The 19,629-nt window shown below is 42.3% G+C and overlaps 2 protein-coding genes across 2 annotated transcripts in view; one reads left to right on the top strand and one right to left on the bottom strand.

Moving 5' to 3' along the window:
- Window positions 1–19,629, bottom strand: part of Hnrnp-k (Heterogeneous nuclear ribonucleoprotein K) — a 346,733-nt gene that overhangs the window by 87,017 nt on the left and 240,087 nt on the right. The gene's annotated exons all lie outside the window — the stretch shown is intronic.
- Window positions 2,613–19,629, top strand: part of 5-ht2a (5-hydroxytryptamine receptor 2A) — a 68,413-nt gene continuing 51,396 nt past the window's right edge. Inside the window, exon 1 of the mRNA XM_076788663.1 lies at window positions 2,613–2,622. The gene's annotated coding sequence lies outside the window, so the exon portion shown is untranslated. The remainder of the gene's footprint in view (window positions 2,623–19,629) is intronic.

The following is a 19,629-nucleotide window of genomic DNA, read 5'->3' as shown; positions in this document are numbered from 1 at the left end:
GTGCGGTAAAACTTCCCATTGCAATTCTTTGATTTTTTCCTGAGCGAGTTTCGCTGTACAGGGCCGGAAATTGTCAATTTGCAGTTTTACATCTTTTCTGTGGACCAAAGATGCCCTCTTTTTCAATAGTTCTGAATACAGCCGTTATAATTGCTGACAATACAACTCTTTCTCCAGGTTTCAACAACTCAAAGTGAATTATGCCACGACAGTCCCACCAAATGCACAGTAACACCTTTCCAAGTGATAAGCTAGGTTTAGGGGTTGATATTGCGGTTTGATTTGCAGAAAGCCGTTGCTTGGAACGCTTTATGTTATCACAAAGAATCCATTTTTCATCTAACGATTCTGCTAAGAAATGGATCTCTACGAAATCTGGATAGCAATGAACTGCAAACTTCGACGAATATTCTTGTTGGTCTAATTGATGCGGTACACATATTCCTTGCCTGTATGCCTTTCCCGTTTCGTGTAGGTGCCTTTGTATAGTTGACCATGTGGACCCAAGGCTTCTCGATAATTCTTGTATACTTAATTTTGGATCAGCTTCCACTAGAGGTTTTAGGGTGTCATTATCAAATGCAACTGGTCGTCCACTTCGAGGCCTATCGGAGAGATCATCATCACCGGCAGCAAACCTTCTGAACCAACGTTGACACTCGTTGACCTTCGATACATCTCCATAAACGTCGCAAATTTTCTTTGTTGTTACATTAAATCCCGCATGAAAATGAAAAAGCATGCAACGACGAATATGATCCTCGGAAGACACGGCCGCCGCCATTTTGTTACAGGGTTGTAAAAGGAAATTATACTTTTTAGAATATTTGGAACACAGGCTGCTTTACCGAAAACGTGTTTCCTCTTCAACGATCGGTACAGAACTAGAGGCAAAAGAAATTCTTTTCAAATAATCGGTTACTTACGGGTACCTCTAATAAATGTATTGTTATTATTGCGCGTGGCGCAATATTTGGGTTTCGAGAGGCAAGCATATGATATACAATATGGCGCCGTTATGGCAGGCCGGTGCATTCCATAGTTCCGGGGAACGAAAGGCGGAAGAATCTTTCGGGCCTCGGACGGAAAGGAAGTTTTGGCGCGCGACGCAGGTCTCCCTCTCTCTCTCTCTCTCTCTCTCTCTCTCCTTCTCTCTCTCTCTCTCTCTCTCTCTCTCTTTCTCTCGTGGCCACAGCGGAGCAGCTCGGTGTTCAGTGTTACCCACGCGGCCCGACCGCGAGGATGTGCATCCGCGAGACTGTACACCAATCGAGTTCCGATTAATCGTCGAAAACTCGATTAATTCGTCCATCAGTGCGACGGTGCTTGCATAATCGAAACTGAATGGTGGACCGTCCGAATTGCAACACCGAAAACACACGTGAAACATATTTCCGTTGGATAATTCGATCGTCTCTGGTTCCGACGATCCGCGCGGCCCGGTGCGATTTGCGAACGTTTCCGTTACATGTGTTCCGATCCGCCGACCGATTTCCGTGGGGTTACGTCCAGCAGGTGTCGCAGGTATTCCGAAATTCCTGAACGATACAGCATTCCGAAACACGGATTGCGATCGCGAACACGATTCCGAAATCGTCGTCTTCCGGAACGCGAGGAATCGTTAACATCCGTGGAACCCGAGCTGCGCGGATCCTCCCCCGGGATTTCCTGTTCGAAAATCGGTAATCGCTGTTTCGAGATCGCAGACTTCCCGAAAGTCCAGTCGTCTTCGACAAAAAAAAAAATCGTGAACAATCGGTATTGCGGAAAAAATTGCTAAAAAATTATTGGAACAGGTGTCTAGGGTCGTCTATTAGTGGAATAAATAATTACAGCACGCTGCAATTATTATTGAAGCAGCAAAATATTATTAAATAGTCTTCGGCGTGTTTGTTAATCTTCCGATCGGAAGTGATCCAGACAAAATTTCATCTCAAACGTTTGTCAAGTCTCGTCGAGTAAAAATCGATCGGCGCGATGGAAGAAATCGGAATCGCGAAAGTCCATCGGCCAGTATAATTTGCTAGTGAATTCGCCGGACCGCGTTTTATCGTCTTTATCGATCTCCGTGAATTGTCCGGGTTCGGGGGGGGGGGCGGGTGGTTTCATTAAGATTGAAACGGTCGGTGGTCGAGATCGTCCGGGATCGGCGTGCAACTCGAGACTTAATGAACTCTCGCCGATCCGTTCGGCGGGTACACATCTTTCCGCGAGGCTTTAGTCGCGGACGGGACGCGGAGGAGGAACGATCGTTACCGTGTTCTCCGGCGGATTTTCGCGCGATTTAAAATTCAAATCGGCCCCGCCGCCGCCGTCGCCGTCGCCGACGCCGCATCGGAAGACGGCCACTCGGGTCCCGACGCTTTATGGCGCCCGGTTGTCCCGCAGATTCCTCGGCGATCGATTATCGGGGATTGCGCGAATCCGTAATCCCCGGCTGTCGCAAAATTACCGGAGCCCCGCGGTGCCGTGAGTTGTGGTTTCGCGGTCCCGCGATCGACGCCGGAAGACAGCGGCGAAACGATTTTCCGGAATCGCGGAGGATTCGCCGGTAAAAGTGGAAACACCGTACGTAGAGGACCGTGTCACCTCGGAGCCGCAGGATCTACGGGGGGGAAAAATGTGAGTAAAATGATCCAGGCCGGTACATCCGGCGAATCGAGGTAAAACTTGGTATCGTGTTCGAAGAACGCGAGAACAATACAAAGATATGAAATCTCAGCGGCGGAAGTTTCCAGCGTCCCGGAGATAAAAGTCTCCGCGAGCGGAAGGACATTCAGCTGTGTACTTCCGGTGGAGCGGGGAGGAAATTGATTCGAAAGTTTCTGGAACTGTTCGTACGCGTGGAAAATCTAATTTCGCCGAATTTCCCTCTTTTTCTATTTTTTTTTTTTTTCTTTTTCTACAGTGGGTAACTGAACTGCTCGCAAGCGCCGAAGCGTTCGCCAAAAAGAAAAACAATCGACTTATTAACCCTTTGCACTCGAGTGGTGACTCTGAAGCACCACTAGAAATTATTGTTACATAGAAAATATTTGTTACATTTCAAAATTTGTATTTAATAGATCACTGAACATTTAAATAGTATATGTGGAAATCGGATCAGTTTCGTATGAATAAAATTAAAATATTCCAAGACGGAAGAAAAATTTAGTTTTAGAATAAAAATAGCGCCGAGTGCGAAGGGTTAACACTAGGTTTACGGAGCACTAAAAGTGACTATTTTACATTACATTATAAAAATGACAAAAACATGTGGTGCCCTTTGTAGCCATTTTTTTAAATAACATATACCCAAAGATATAAATTTGTTGAATAATTCCTCATGGATGTGTCTTTAGAATATTAATAATTGTAAATTAAAAATATTAGAACCCGTCATTTTGACGGGTCCCGTATGCTAGTGTTAAAGCCACCGAGCATTAAAATTGACTAGTACGCATTGCTTTATGAAATTAACACTAAACCTACCAGCGCCGGTCAAAATGACCGGTTCCAGATTTTTTATTTTACAATTACAAAGTCCAAATAAATTCAATCTCTCCATTTTTTTATAAGACAACATGTACTAGTTACTTTTAAGGCTCGGTAGGTTCGGTGTTAACTCATTGTTGACCGGTCACGAGTTAACTCGAGTTTTCATGGTCAAACGTTGTTGGGACAATATCATTCCAAAAAAGAATATTAAAAGTTATATGAAAGATACGTCCAAAGTTTCAGTCCAATGCACTATGTACACTACCGGCCAAAAGTACTTAATTGACCGCATATAAAAATCGCATAATTTTCTTAAAATTGAACCAAATGGGGTGAGATTTCTTGACACGTTAAATGACAAAGTTTACTAAGTAACGGGTAAACGAAATGTTGAAAAAATTGGTATTGGTCGAAATTGCGAAGAAAAAAGTTAAAGTAAATTTTTTCAACTTTTTTATCTAAGCCTGTAACGAAACTTTAATCAATACGTTTTGTAGATCTACGTTAATTATGTGTATGGTGAAAATTTCATGTAAATCGGTGAACGTTGCTATGAGCAATAAACATTTCAAGATGAGAGCTTAAGAATGAAAGTCAAGGAATTTCACCCTTATGTGATCACAGTTAAATGTTTATAATTCATAACGATATTAACCGATTTGGATGAAATTTTCACCGTATATATAAATGATGTAATCGGTCAACGATGTGTTAATGAGACTGGCTACTACAGGAAAAATTTATTCGATCGAACATAGTTGCAGAGCATGATAGAAAATTTGGTTTATCGAAACACAGTGGGCATAATCTTAGGCACCAGTTAGGTCACATTTGCCGGAACGACATTATTTACGTTGGGCTTGAGTTGTTTACTTTATGTGACTCCTGGGTTGCTTCGTGTCGGTGTGGGTTAGTACGCGTTCATTATGTTAAGCTACGCCCGGGTTAATTAATTCAGGTGAAGTCTGCGTTAGATTCTGGATTAAGAGGTAGCCTCACATAACACAGCTTGCAATAACGTTGACAATTATCTCGTGGTAGACTGCGAATTTGCTTACAAACGATCTGTGAAAATTGTATTTAAAAAAAAATGTATACACTGTTTAACGGGTCATAACTTCTGGATTTTTCTTTCTTTTCGGGGTGTAATTAATTGGAAAGAATGAGTGGACCTTCTGTGTATACATTTTTGGAGGGACATCCTGTATTTCTGCGCACGGTGTGCATATCACAAAAAAATGTTATTTTTGTCGAGTAAAACTGAATAGCTTGGTAAAATTTGATTTTGCTTGGATATTGAGAACGCGCTCTGGAATAGTGGGTAGGAACAAATGTCAGTTGCAATGTGAAAACAAATGGCGGATCATGTAAATCTCTGTGACGCGGTTCACGCTAAACCTACCACGTTTGAAATGACCGGTTTTATATTTTACAATTATTGAAACTATAAAAATTCGTTTACGGAAAATAGTGGGACAAATCTCTTTGTTCAAGCATTTATTATATTGACAATTGGGGACAATCTCCCCAAGTTTTTACTGTATTAAATCCGTTTGCATTTAATAAATTACTAAACATTTCAGTACGAGTAAAGCGCACCATTTTCGTATGCATGACACGAAAAAAAATATATAAAACGGAAATTGCACTCGAGTGATGACTCTGAAGCACCACTGGAAATGATTGTGGCATTATTTCAGAGAAATCACGAAAAAATATTACAAAATATTTGTTACGTTACAAAATTTCCGTTTAATAGATTACTAAACATTTAAATATCGTATGTGGAAATCGGATCCAAATATTCTAAGACGGAAGAAAAATTTAAGGGTTAAAATAGCTTCGAGTGCAAAGGGTCAATGCTTCTTGGTAGGTTCAGTGTCAAGTGACTTGTTCCACGATTATTGCTGAAATAAGGGACGACCGAGGAAATTGAAAGGGTTGAATTGAACGTTCTTATTACTAGGTCTCCGTGTCGGAAATAAATCGAGGTCGCTCCGATACCAAGAATGAGGTATCGTATTTGTTTCTTTTTCTTCTTGTTTCTGTTCGTTCATTCGTGGGTCTGATTAATTTAAATCCCATCTGAAACTGGACGCGGTACAGCGCCGCGCGGTTGGAATATCTTTCTATTCAGCGTCCAGTAATGGCGGCGGATTCTATTCTAACGAAGCGCAGCACCGCGAAAACGAATCTGTTGCCCCTTTATAACCCAATCTGGCTCGGAAGTACAAGCAATTTGTATCGTCCCGTCGTACGCTACGTTTTTCTGCTCTTCTACGTCGATAGAAAAACCATGGTAAGCGCACCTCGGGCATCTCCACGGAAAATTGTTCCGACCAGCCACCGCCCGAGTTTCGTTATTAATATATATATATTCTTTTTTTAATTAGAGACCAGTCCCTCCGCAAGCCAGTGTTTAGACGAAATCAATACGGTAAACAGAAAATCCGTCGAAAGCCAACCGGATACGTGCCGTGCATGAAATTGCGCTAGTAATGTCGAGCGGTACAGCTGCGACTGAATAATTAAAAGCTAGAAAATTTGCGAAGCGTGCCAATCGAATGGCAAGTTTTTTTTTCGAACTGCTCCTAATTTTCTCGTTTAGAAATATTAAATTTATAAATATCTTTCCGTGAGACAATTTTTGAATATACTTCTCTATCGCAGTAGATTTTTAAACAGAACAAACGCAATTTCGTTGTTATTATAGCGCAGTGTATGCCAATTGCACGCTTGCCAATTAACCCTTTGCACTCGGCGGTATTTTCATTCTAAATTTTGCTTCCGTCTTAGAGTATTTTCTGAGACTGATCCGATTTCCACGTATAATATAGAAATGTTTAGTGATCTATTAAATACAAATTTTGTAATGTAACAAATATTTGATAACATTTTCGGTGATTTCTATGAAATAATGCCACAACAATTTCTAGTTGCGCTTCAGAGTCACCACTCGAGCGTTAAGTTAACCTGAAATGAATTTCAATATTTGTTTTTTTTTTTTTTTAATTTATCATTTGTATAGTACCGTGGGCGATTTAGTCGTACAGCGTATATTAAATCAGACCGATCACGGTCGCTCGACGTTTAGTATAACGGGGCGATTTCGAAACGTGATATCACGCAGGATTCTTATCCGCCGAATCGGATCCAGCGTCAAATTGGCAATTGAAAGGGACAGGGATCGCTGATTAGCCGAGCCCTAAGGGACACCCTACGCTCTCCCCTGTATATTCGAAATCCAGGAACTCGATGTTGTGAATCATCTCCGGCTTCGAGTGTAATGTAGCATTCGTGACAAATTAGTCGATTTTCGATGGGGGAGGAATCGAAGAGGAGGATCGACACGTAAAAGAGGCGCGTTAAGAAAAAAAAAAAAAAAAATCCCATGGGATTTTAAGTGCCCCCGCCTACCTGCGTTCGATTTGATTAACCGTGTCGCGCAACGAAATTATATTTCCTTTGCCCGGCGTCGAGACACCAATAAATAGAGCGGCTCGTGAGATCGAGCTTTAACCGGATCATGTTTAATGCTGTTCTCCCCCTCTGTCTCTCTCTCTCTCTCTCTCTCTCTCTCTCTCTCTCTCTCTCTTGCCCTCTCACACACCTTTTTCTCGTCCTCTACCTCTCCGCGTCTTTTTCCCCTCTGATAAATCGTTCGCTTTTCACCGTGCGCGTCCTCCTCGAAACGTAAAGAACTTTTCAGCTTCCGCCGCGACACCGGGGGAGATCAAAACGATCCATTTCAAGCTCTTTTATTTCAGTTACCGAAGTCATAAAGGCGTCTAATAAATTATTCAATGTAAACGCGTTTGCTTCGCAGCAGCGCGACGCGGCGCAAAAATTCAACGCGTATGCCACCGGCATACTCTCTCCTTTTCCCTAGATTTTCTAACAGTACATTAGACTTTTTGTAATAAGTAGATTTTCTAGTGAACGAATCGAATCATTTCCATTCATTTCGAAACAATATAAACAAGACGACTAACGTGTGTGGTTCTCCAGCAATATTTCCAAAACAGAAAAATCTTTGTCGGCAAGGGGTAATCTATCAACGCGTAAGGGCGCGTTTCGATGTTAAACGGGCGGATTTCTCGGGATTGAAATTCCATTAATTAATCATTTGCAGCGCGTTCTGTTGCTGGTGTCACGGACGATCCGAAATTTCGGATTTCGGTGCGGCAGTCACGGCACCCCATTAAACAACATTTTCCCGGGCGAGTTGCACGACGCGAGGGTGAAGGGAGAGAGGCCGGGGATGTTAGTTATCGCACTGTAATTTTGTCAAGCCCCGGGCGTGGCGTTACGCGATTAACATTCGCCATTTGACCGTTGGGAAGCTCCCGGAAAATCCTCGGCAGAGGAGGTTTCCTTTCGAACGACGCCGGGATAACGGCCGCGTAAAGCTCGTAAAATTCTGCATAAAACCTGACCGTAAAATCACAGATTTCGGCGTGCAACTTTAACTTTATTTAGAGGGTTCCTCCCCTCTCCCTCCCCTCTCACTCTCTCCACCCCCGGGGGGAAAAACAGGCAGGATTACAACGTTGGGGAAAAGCGTTGGCGATTAATTTCGGACGATTTTTCGTTAACAACGAGTCGCGAGCGCCGCGACGTTCAACGGGTGTCGTCGGGACTATGGAGGGGGCGAGGGGGCAGGGGGGCGTCCGGTAAAATATTCGGGAATTACTAATGCGCTCGATAAATCAACGCGACGAGTCGCGAACGGGGAGTAAATGGAACGAAAACATTAACAACCGCGCATTAACATGGATTTTTTAGTATGCGAGGCATTGTTCGTTAAAGCGTCGTTCACCGACGAGTAACGCCGCCCCGACATCGAGTCGCTTTAACGCGGCTTTCCGATCGGTTTACAATGTTTCGCGAACTCACGGTTAACTGCAATCGAGGGTAATGTTCGCAATATAAAATTACGAAACGGGCAAGTTTATTTTCCGGGCGGTAAATTACGAGATCGTTAAAACGGCGAATCCGCGCGGAAATACGCACAGGTATCGCCATTTTAATGTTCTTCAGGTACACAACTGGTGGTAGCAAATGTGGCCAGAGTTATTGTCTAGCAAACAATTTACCTGCCAAGGTCAAAACTACCGGTCAAGATTCGATATTACATTCCCGATATACAATGTGTCCCACGAGCTCTGTCCAAGATCTTGTTTATTTCAAACAATACGAGAAATTTTCCTTACAGAAGTTGTAGGGTTTAAGAAACTACATAATAAATGATATTCCTGCAAGTGGAGGCGTAGAGAAGATCACCTTCGTTTTTTTAAATGGAACGTCCAATTTTTCATGCTCGATTTCGATAGATTATTCTGTGTATAAAAGTACTAAACTGTATTTGTCCTAACCGTTGCTGAGATATTTGACTGTTTTCGTGAAGAATGTTCGACATGTCGGCCATCTGCAGCGATGCAACGTTGCAGTCTTTGAACTGTTGCGTCTCTTACACGTCTTATTGTTGGACCGTCTATTGTAGCTGCGATGATTCGTTGCTTCGTATCTTCCGGAGTTGTTGGTGCATCTCGATGCACAATATTTTTCAATGTTCCCCACGAGAAAAAATCTAGGGGTGTTGAATCTGGACTTGGTGCTGGCCAGCAAATAGTGTCACCGCGTCCTATCCATCGATTTCGGAATATTTCATTAAGGGTACTTCTCGCCCTTCGAGCGTAGTGTGTTGGACATCCATCGTGCCGATACCACATTGTCTGACGGACGCTTAATGGCACGTTTTCTAATCAACTTGCCAATGTATTTCTTAAGAACGTATCATATTTTCGACCAGTAAAAGTGCCGTCGATGAAACAAGGCCCAATTATTTGTTGCCCTGTGATTCCACACCGCGCATTAATGGACCAGCGTGTTTGATGATCAATTTCTCGTAGCCAGTGAGGATTTTGTACCGACCAATAACGCGTGTTATGTAAATTAACACGCCCAGTGCTGGTAAAAGTAGCCTCGTCGGTAAATAGTATTAAAGAGAAAAAAAGTGGATTGATTTGTAGCTGCTCTTGAGCCCATCCACAAAATCTAACACGATTTACATAATCCATATAATTTCTGGTGAAGGTTAATGTGGTACGGATGATATTTGTGACGCACTACTTTTGCCGACTTCAGATTCGCGGTGAATCTGACGTACACTGATACGAGGATCATGATGTACCACTGCAACAACGTTAATTTCATCATCTTCGTCACTACGTACAGGCTTTTCACGATTCATCTTACCACGTTAGAATTTGAAATGTGGCGTATCGATTCGCGCAAACGGTTTTGTTTTCGTAGTTTCGCATCGTTCATTTGACGTTGTCGACCGTATAAACGGAAAAATCGGGCGGTTCCATCGAACGCGTTCACAATGGGACGTAAAACCGTGGAAACTATTCGCAATGCGTAGGCCGGTTTATTCGACCAGCTATCTACGAACCTACGGCTCGATGTTGCTCCAGACAATTCCAAAAAATTGCCCACCGAATGGTACTGCTATTTTCTAATAACGTCCCACCGCGTTGTCTCGTAAATGACTCCGCGGAAATTCAATGAACCGGGTTATGAGACTTTACCTTGCTCGGCTTATACCCTCGGATCTCTACCTAATCGGGATACTGCCCCCCCCCTCCCGCTCCTCTCCTAAGTATCTTGACGAGCTCTTGCGAAAAAAATTTTCAATAACCTGGAAGCTGCTTAGAAACGTCTTTGAGAATTTCGTTTGCTCCGTGGCTTTGGAATTCAATATTCCCAGATGAATGGACGCGATGGTTGAAGTACAGTGTTTGCTCGATATTTGTCCAAAACACGCGCCCAGCCACGGACATATATCGGCCAGGAGACACTATTGTACTCCTCGGCGACCGAGGACTCTCGGAGCTTCTTGGCCCTCCACGGAGTATAGTAGGTATAGTAGGTATAGTAGGTATAGTTCTGGGACTTTTATGGGCTAGGCATTTGGGACATACATGCGGGTGTCCCACATAACACTTTTCACAATTCTTCAAGTACTTGCGATGATCTTACAAACAAATATTTTCAACACAAGTTGATCAGTATTCGATTGGCTATACATTGCAATGAAAAATGTGTATTTTTAGTATTCTCAAGGTCACCTTCATCTTTTTAAATGGCACTTTGTATTTCTGACTTAACAGTATCATATCCTGTATCAAGACACAAACCTGTATCACACAAGTTGATCAGTTTTCGATTGGTTATACATTGCAATAAAAAATGTGTATTTTTAGTATTCTCAAGGTCACCTTCATCTTTTTAAATGGCACTTTGTATGTTTGACTTAACAGTATCATAGCCTGTATCGAGACACAAACCTCTATCACACAAGTTGATCAGTTTTCGATTGGCTATACATTGCAATAAAAAATTTTTGTTTTTAGTATTGTCAAGGTCACCTTCATCTTTTTAAATGGCACTTTGTATGTTTGACTTAACAGTACCATAGCCTGTATCAAGACACAAACCTGTATCACAGAAGTTGATCAATTTTCGATTAGCTACAATCTATGCATTGCAATAAAAAATTTTGTTTTTAGTATTCTCAAGGTCACCTTCATCTTTTTAAATGGCACTTTGTATTTCTGACTTAACAGTACCATAGCCTGTATCAAGACACAAACCTGTATCACAGAAGTTGATCAGTTTTCGATTGGCTACAACCTGTGCATTGCAATAAAAAATTTTTGTTTTTAGTATTCTCAAGGTCACCTTCCTCTTTTTAAATGGCACTTTGTATGTTTGACTTAACAGTATCATAGCCTGTATCAAGACACAAACCTGTATCACAGAAGTTGATCAGTTTTCGATTGGCTATACATTGCAATAAAAAATGTGTATTTTTAGTATTCTCAAGGTCACCTTCATCTTTTTAAATGGCACTTTGTATTTTTGACTTAACAGTATCATAGCCTGTATCAAGACACAAACCTCTATCACACAAGTTGATCAGTTTTCGATTGGCTACAACCTGTGCATTGCAATAAAATATTTTTGTTTTTAGTATTCTCAAGGTCACCTTCATCTTTTTCAATTGCCCTTTGTATTTTTAACTTAACAGTACCATAGCCTGTATCAAGACACAAACCTCTATCACACAAGTTGATCAGTTTTCGATTGGCTACAATCTATGCATTGCAATAAAAAATTTTGTTTTTGGTATTCTCAAGGTCACCTTCCTCTTTTTAAATGGCACTTTGTATTTTTGACTTAACAGTATCATATCCTGTATCAAGACACAAACCTGTATCACACAAGTTGATCAGTTTTCGATTGGCTATACATTGCAATAAAAAATGTGTATTTTTAGTATTCTCAAGGTCACCTTCCTCTTTTTAAATGGCACTTTGTATGTTTGACTTAACAGTATCATAGCCTGTATCAAGACAAATTCGACGACCTAGAATACCATGACCTTCTGATGACCTCGAAGGCAAAGAAACGAAAATTTCAACAAGAAATGACAGTCTGCCCATGACTGGTCTGTCGTTACTTTATCGAGCTCAACTCCATGAGAATGAAAAACGTTATATTCCTCTACGATCGTCACAGTTCCACTGAAACTAGTTCCTCGGCCGTCCGGCAGCTATCCAGCAGCCCCTAACAAGCGTACACGAAGCGCGACGCTTCGTCGACTATGTACCTCGTTTTGTCCGACAATCCCCCAGCATATTTATTCGAATCGGACAGGCCGATGAAGCTGCGGGTACCGGTGGCCGGCGAGCGGTTAATTCACAGGACCTCAGTGTCCGATCGACGGGCTCCATTTACAAGCTTCTCGCGTTGACGACAGGCCTTACAAACTCGTTCGTGGCTCGCGATTGTTTGAATCGTCGGTTTTGGTTCGTTGAACAGGGAATCCGATGGAAGTTTAGAAACAGACGGGGGATGAGGAGGGCTTCGCTACAACGTGTTCCCTTTTCTCTCTCTCTCTCTCTCTCTCTCTATCCCCCTGGCAAGCTCACCCCGATCGTTCTCCGAAAATCGAAGACCGAGCAAGAAAACGGGCACGGGAAACGGATTCTCGTTCTCTTCCTAAATTAGATGGGTATTTCGATCAGCATTTCTGTAGTTCCGGGCAGAGTTTTACGCGCTCCACGGTAATAGAGTATCCGAGGTATTCGCTCCGGCGCTTTTAGACCCGTGTTTTTAAGCGGTGCCCTTTTGCGGGGGAAATAAAATGGTCGAACGAAGTATGCAGCGCTGCGGTCAACAGCGAAAACTCTAGCATCGTCCCGTAAAAGAATACTTCTGTCAGCTATGTAACTTTCTGCTCGTTTTTATTTTGTCCCCGGTGATTTCTCTATATACGTCGCCGAGACCTGGACGATAAACGCCGCAGAATTATCCCCACTACCGCGGGGTATATTCGGCGCCACGGAGAAAACTGATACAGTGTTCGCCCTATAATATACAGGGTGGTCCACGCAATTGTTTCAAGTCATAACTCCGTTATTATTGCATTCACGAAAAAATGATGAAGCAGAAAGATAAATGGTTCGAAGTGCACTACATTAGGCCTTTAAATTTTGTTTAGATGCAGCAGTGCATGTGCAATTAACAATTGCATCCTTTCTGTAAATAGAAGTGTATATTTTTTTTACACAGATCGATTCTTCCGTTCATTCTACGTAACAAATGATTAGGGTACCGTGGCAAAAAAATGATTAGATCTCGAGATATTTTCAAAAAATGTCTTTATTGAAGAAGCTGCTCAAACGTTTCTCCATTACATTCTAAACATTTCTGATAATGTTTTTCCATTGTTTGCATGACTGCGTCTAATAATTTTTTGCGAACCGTAGCCTGTAGAGTGGATCGAAGAATAGTATCTCCTACACGATATATGTCCCTGGCCAGGCCCCTGTTTTGGACAAATATCGAGTGGACACTGTAGTCACCGAGATGTTCTCACCGTAGATTTGAAGATCGAACCTTCTGCAAAATGACTCCGCGAAAGTTGCAGTGCACGATTTCGTTTGAAACATCTGCAGTTCAATCATTATAGGCGCACTCGCATGCAAATCGGAGCGAGTTGATTAATTTAATTATTACATGCTGCGTTTTATTTCGCCGGCGCATTTTCACGGGAAATTAAATCGCACCGCGATACCGTTCGCGTGTATCGCAGGTTTTAATTGTCCACCCGACCAATTTGACTAATTAAAATCTTCATCGGGCGGTGACTATCGATCCGGAACGCACGAGCGGAGCGCAGAGTGTAACCGTTAACAATCGGTGCGACGTAAACCTTCGTGTTCGACCGAGGAACTTTGGAGTTGTTTAAATTATTTTTCCACATTAGCTCGCCGAATACGCGAACGAGTTAATTAATCGTAAAGCGCTTCAACGTTTCAAGGTTTTTTCTCCAACAGTTTTTGCATGGAATTTCGTTGCGAGTATAGTGAATATCGAACCCGATTTTAGATCTAACCCGAAAACGGAGAACGATTCCAACGGGGAACGCTGTCATTGGCCTTAGTAACCTACGCTGTTGTGTCATATGTACATATGTCGTTATCGAGTCGTATTATTTTCCGTGCGCGGGCCTGCTAACAAATTACATCCGTATCACGCTCCCATCGGTCGATGTCCAATCAGCTGGGTCCGAAGCTTCGCTCCCCGTTGCTCCAGCTGCACGGCCGATGCACTTTGTCGGTGATACCGCGTGCACCCGTGATACACATTTGCCAATCTACCGCATTAGACCCGCTGCAATTCGACTCGCTCTCTAAACTTTGCATCGCGACTTTTCTCGATCGCCACCCCACCCCCAATCTGCTTCTCGAAGCGAACAATAGTACGTCAAAACATCAGTGCGAAAAAGAAAGTTTACATACTAGGGTAAGGGACCCAATCACTGCGGGGGTACCAATTACTGTGCGTGTATTCATTATACCGTTTTCTAAAGCGTAATGAACATTGAAAAAGAAATATTAGGACCTTGAATAAGTTCTCGCTGTTTCTTCAAAAATGACAGTAGCAGTACCCCGTTCGTGGAATTTCGAATGGTAACACACATGCAAGGCAGTAGTGTATCTAACCTTAAATTTCAGTGTATGGTAGTTCACTTTAGTGTAAACAAAGTAATTTTTTCTTAGTTCTGAAAATGTCTACTTTTGTGCCAAATAAAGTGTATTTGCGGGGAATTTTATTGCACTACTTTATTCAAAAGAAATCTGCAGCTGAAGCACATAGAATTCTTGTTGAGACTTATGGTGACAATGCTTTGTCGGATACGACATGCAGAGACTGGTTTCGACGCTTCAAAAATAATGATTTTGAACTTGAGGATAAAGAACGTTTTGGCGCACCGAAAAAATTTGAAGACGAAAAGTTGGAGGAATTACTCGATCAAGACCGATGTCAGACGCTAGCAGAACTTGGAAAAACATTACAAGTAGATGAGTCAACTGTTTCATAACGTTTAAAAGTTTTAGGAATGATCCAGAAGCAAGGACATTGGGTAAAAGCTTTTATTTTGTAAGAGAAACAGCGAGAACTTATTCAAGGTCCTAATATTAAATTTTTTCATTAAGATTAGTTAATATAGATGTTATATACCCCCTTTTCAATATTCATTATGCTTCAAAAATAAGTGTATTTAACGCTTTGACTGCCAAACTAGAAACCTCAAATATTCCATAAAATCAAAGTAAGTTACTTATTAAAAGAAAAATTGAATGTATGATATTGAGTAGTCCTCCAACTTTCTTGCATTTTACAGGCCCTAATTATATTTGGTACAGTGTATATGTTAACGTAAAAATTCATTTTAAAACCTGGACCAATAATTCCGTCACCCACATATGGGTGACATGGCAGTCAACGTGTTAACCCTTAACACTCGAATGGCGACTGTAAGGCGCCACAAAAAATTGCTGTATCATTATTCAAAATATTTTTTACATTATTAAATTTGTGTGTATTTAATAAATCACTGAACATTTCAGTATTGCACGAATAAATGGCGCCATTTTCGTATGTATAACACGAAGAAAAAATATATAGCAGGGTAATTTTCTAGGTTGGAAGAAATGTTTTGTTTTCGAGTTAAAATAGCTTCGAGTGCAAAGGGTTAATATAGGCACTGTAATCAGTACCCCCACAGTAATCAGTACCCCCACAGTAATGGGGTCCCTCACCCTAATGTGTACGATAATTACAGTTTCCTCGATACATGTCCCAAACGTCTAGCCGATAAAAGTCCCAAAACTATCCCCACTGCTGGATTCGAGCTTTGTTTACAATGTGTACACTCCTGGGTTTACACGTCCTTTTCACGTTCGGCGGTGCATCAAAGAATAGTATCTCCTAGCCGATATAAGTCCATGTACCATAATTTGTGCAAGCTGAAATTGTATTTTAAAGCACCCACGCATTTTCCACAAATGACTGCATCTGATGGACGATTAACCGGTAAGACGCGAGACGGAAGGACGTAACTCGGGGTAGTACTGTACTTTTATCCGTTTCGAGCGGGAAGCAAGTAGCTGGAATTGCTGAAGAATGGTGACACATATCCCACTGGAATGGAAGGTCACGGAGCAGAGATAGAGACTCGTCCAGAGAGGTACGAGAATGTTCCTCGAACTGGGCGAAGCATTTCCGATATATTGTTAAAAATACTGGACTCTCACGTGTTGCGAACCTTCAATCCCTTACGTCCCAATTTCTGCAATTTCTCCATTCTCACGATGAAATCTTCGAAAATCCGGCCAATCGCAGTCGTCGTGAGAACATACGAGTTAGTTAACCCTTAGAATCGTGACTGTAAGGCGCCACGAAAAATTGCTGTATCATTATTTAAAAATATTTCTTGCATTATCGAATTTGTTTGTGTTTAATAAATTACTAAGCGTTTCATTACTGTACGAATAAATTGCGCCGTTTTGTCGGAAGAAATGTTTCGTTTTGGAGCTGAAATATTGGGTTGTCCGGAAAGTTCGGGCCGTTTTTCTGTAGATGGCATTAGGATAGGTCTGAATATGTCAGAATGATTGAAAACGAATGCTATGTGTACGTAGTCTAAAAAGGTGATCTTCCAGGCATTTTTAGAAAAAAGTTTGATTAGGATACATTAATTTTTATTAGTTTTATACGCTCTTAAATATGGAGGGAAACAGAGTGAATTATAGGCATTCGATGCTTTTTTCTTCCAAAAGCTGTTGAAGCTTTTAACCAGACATTACACACCCTCAGATTTTCAGCTCTTCGGGTCAATCCAAAATTCCCACAATGACAAAAACTGTGACTCTTTGGTCGACGTAAAAAATCATATTTAAAAGTTTTTCACCGAGAAACGCAGGTTGCGTGAAAGATGGAGAAAGATTATGGGACAAAATGGCGCTTATAATGATTCAATTATCAGTTTAATCGACTTCACAGCGCAACAGAAATTCCCGTCCCGGGCCGTTTCCCGTCAACAAATTAATATCGATGCGTCGTTGCTCTTCGACAACCCATTATGGTGTCCGCCCAATGAAAAAGTGACCCCCGCCCCGTGTCGCGTTACGGGAAATTTGTTAATTTCATTAGAACCCCCCTCCCTTCCCACCCCTCGCCACCCCTCCCCTTCCACATTCCTCTGCGTTCGTATTGTTGTTTGATTTCATCGTCGCAGTTAGTCGAAAGCCGTGCCTCCGTGTTTCGCGAATTCTCGAGAGGTGAGTTATACAGGGTGGACCAATAACTTGTACACCATCTTGAATATTTCCGTTGTTTGTACGAATATTAACAAAAATTATATCCACGAAACTTGCATGACACAGAGGGGGAAGTGTTGCGATGCTGTAATTTTTGATATGGGTGAAGGCCTTTCGGAGATCTCAAGGTCACCTTGATTTCTTTAAACGGAATCACATATCTTTTGTAGCGTGATTCGATTGTCAAATTCCGCGGAAAAATGTGTCGACCTTCCCGTGGTCTGAACATGAGTAATTAAGGAAATGTTGTCGAAATAATGTTCCATATTAGGGGCCCAATTACTGTAACTATATTAACTGTACTTACTTTTGTTAGAAATCAGTTAGTATATATGTTATATATCTCCTTTTGAACACCTTGACTGCCAAACCAGACACCTCAAAAATTGCACAAAGTTAAAGTAGGCTATTCGATGAAATAAAAATAGAAAAAAATTAAATGTATGATATTCAGTCCTCCAACTTTCTTGCATTTTACAGATCCTAATAAAATTTGGTGCGATGCATGTATTAACATAAAAATTCACTTTAAAACCTGGACAAATAATTCCGTCACCCACGTATGGGTGGCATGGCAGTCAACGTGTTAATAAATACAATTAATATAGGCACAGTAATTGGTACCCCCACAGTAACAGGGTCCCTTACCCTACTCACCACGTCCGAGGGATACAAATTTCGTCCGAGGGATACAAATACTCGAAGCGACAAAAATAAAAATTTAATGAAGTCAACCAATCCGTCGCGTTGCCTAAATGAAAAAGTTAAGCTATAATCGTCGGAAAGTGCTGGCACCGTTACGGAGCTTTGCTGATTGTTAACTGCATTATCGTGGTCGCGTCCCGGCCGACGGAAAAAACAAATGAAAGTCTAACAAAATCAAATTCTGATCGGAACCTAACAGGTTCATTTGCTATTTATATTTTCGAACCTCTTGCTTCGCTTCCTTTATTCATTTCGCGCTGTTCAATCATGCAATAAGGACACTGGTGGCTCCGCGTGAAGGAAGCTGAACGCTCCTCGCGCCCCATCGATCTCGAATGAAATATGTATACATCGGAATACGCTTAGGGTGGCGCTGAAATTGTCGGGTGAAGCTTGACTCGCGGGGAAATAGAGTTTGGATTTTTAATGAACCTGGTAATTCGCCTCTTTACGCTTTAATTACTCTCCCTCTCTCTCTCTCTCTCTTCGTTTTGAATTCGCGCCAGCGTGTCCGACCGGTTCCGCCGCTATCATTGCTCATCTCCGTCGAACTAATACGCCAATTAAGATTTACACGGACGGGTGGCGGCTGCGCGCTTTGCGAATCCTCTCTTCCGCAAACTTTTCCTTCCGCCACTTCTGTAATCGCCGTTCTAACTTTCCCATCCGCTCGGTTCGTGAGCAATTAACCCCGTAAATACAACCTAATTTGGACCACCGAACCCCGATGAAATGATAAAATCGAATTTCGGTGTCCTCGGTTGGTGCCGAGAGCGAACGATGAAAATGAAGACTGATCGGTACGGTGCAGACAGATGAATGTCGGGATCATTCGTCATACCTAGTCGACCGGTTAAAATTCCACGAATTTACTCCAATTTTCCTATATTTTTTCTAGTCGAAGTGGGGGAACGGTGCCCCGTCGCTTTTCCGGAAAATTGAAACAGCTCCCGCCGACGCGAGATTCCGCGGACATTTTTTTGTAGTGGTATTATTATCGTCGGGTGATTAACGTGGACGCGCGACACGCCGGAATGCGTCCGAAAAGTCGGACAACGTCGTTATCCATCGGACGCAGTAACCATTAGCGGCTTCAGCGTCGATCAATCTGCTTAGAGGCACAATTTAACCGTGAAACACCGGGCTGCCGGGATTTAAAGCTGCTCGCCGCTGGATCTGATCTCATTAATTACGGAGGGGGTGCGGCGGGCTACTAATTTACGTAGCGAAACGAACGCCGCGCTATAGCGAATAGAGCTGTTCCGGGAACGGGGCCCGTGTTCGACGAAATTAGCGTCGCCGCCGTCGCGACGCGAGAATTTTCTTTTGAACGTTCCGAACCTGAGGAGCTGGCTGCAGGTGTGTGTCGAATCATTAAACTCAACAATAAAACACGGTAGAGTGCGAATTAGTGTGAACACACCGATATTTTCAATGCCTCGTTAGCTTTTTAAAGTTGGCAACGCGACTGTGTCAGCGGCCATTTTGTTGTGCGTTTGACGAACTAGCCTTGCTGATCTGTTCAGAGACATCCACGTGTCGTTGTAACAAATTATGTGATTTTGTTATTAACGACGCGTCGAGAACTCTGAACAGGTTAGCACTGACCAGTTCGTCAAGCGTACAACAAGATGGCCGACATCGCGGACACAGTCATGTTGCCAACTTCAAAAATCTAATTAGTAGACTGCGGATCTTTCTGCAAGAT

The sequence above is a fragment of the Halictus rubicundus genome, chromosome 5 (assembly GCF_050948215.1).
Source record: "Halictus rubicundus isolate RS-2024b chromosome 5, iyHalRubi1_principal, whole genome shotgun sequence".
In the NCBI taxonomy this organism is placed as follows: Eukaryota; Metazoa; Arthropoda; class Insecta; order Hymenoptera; family Halictidae; genus Halictus; species Halictus rubicundus.
Note: the sequence above shows the minus strand (reverse complement) of the source record. Positions and strands in the feature narration are given on the sequence as shown.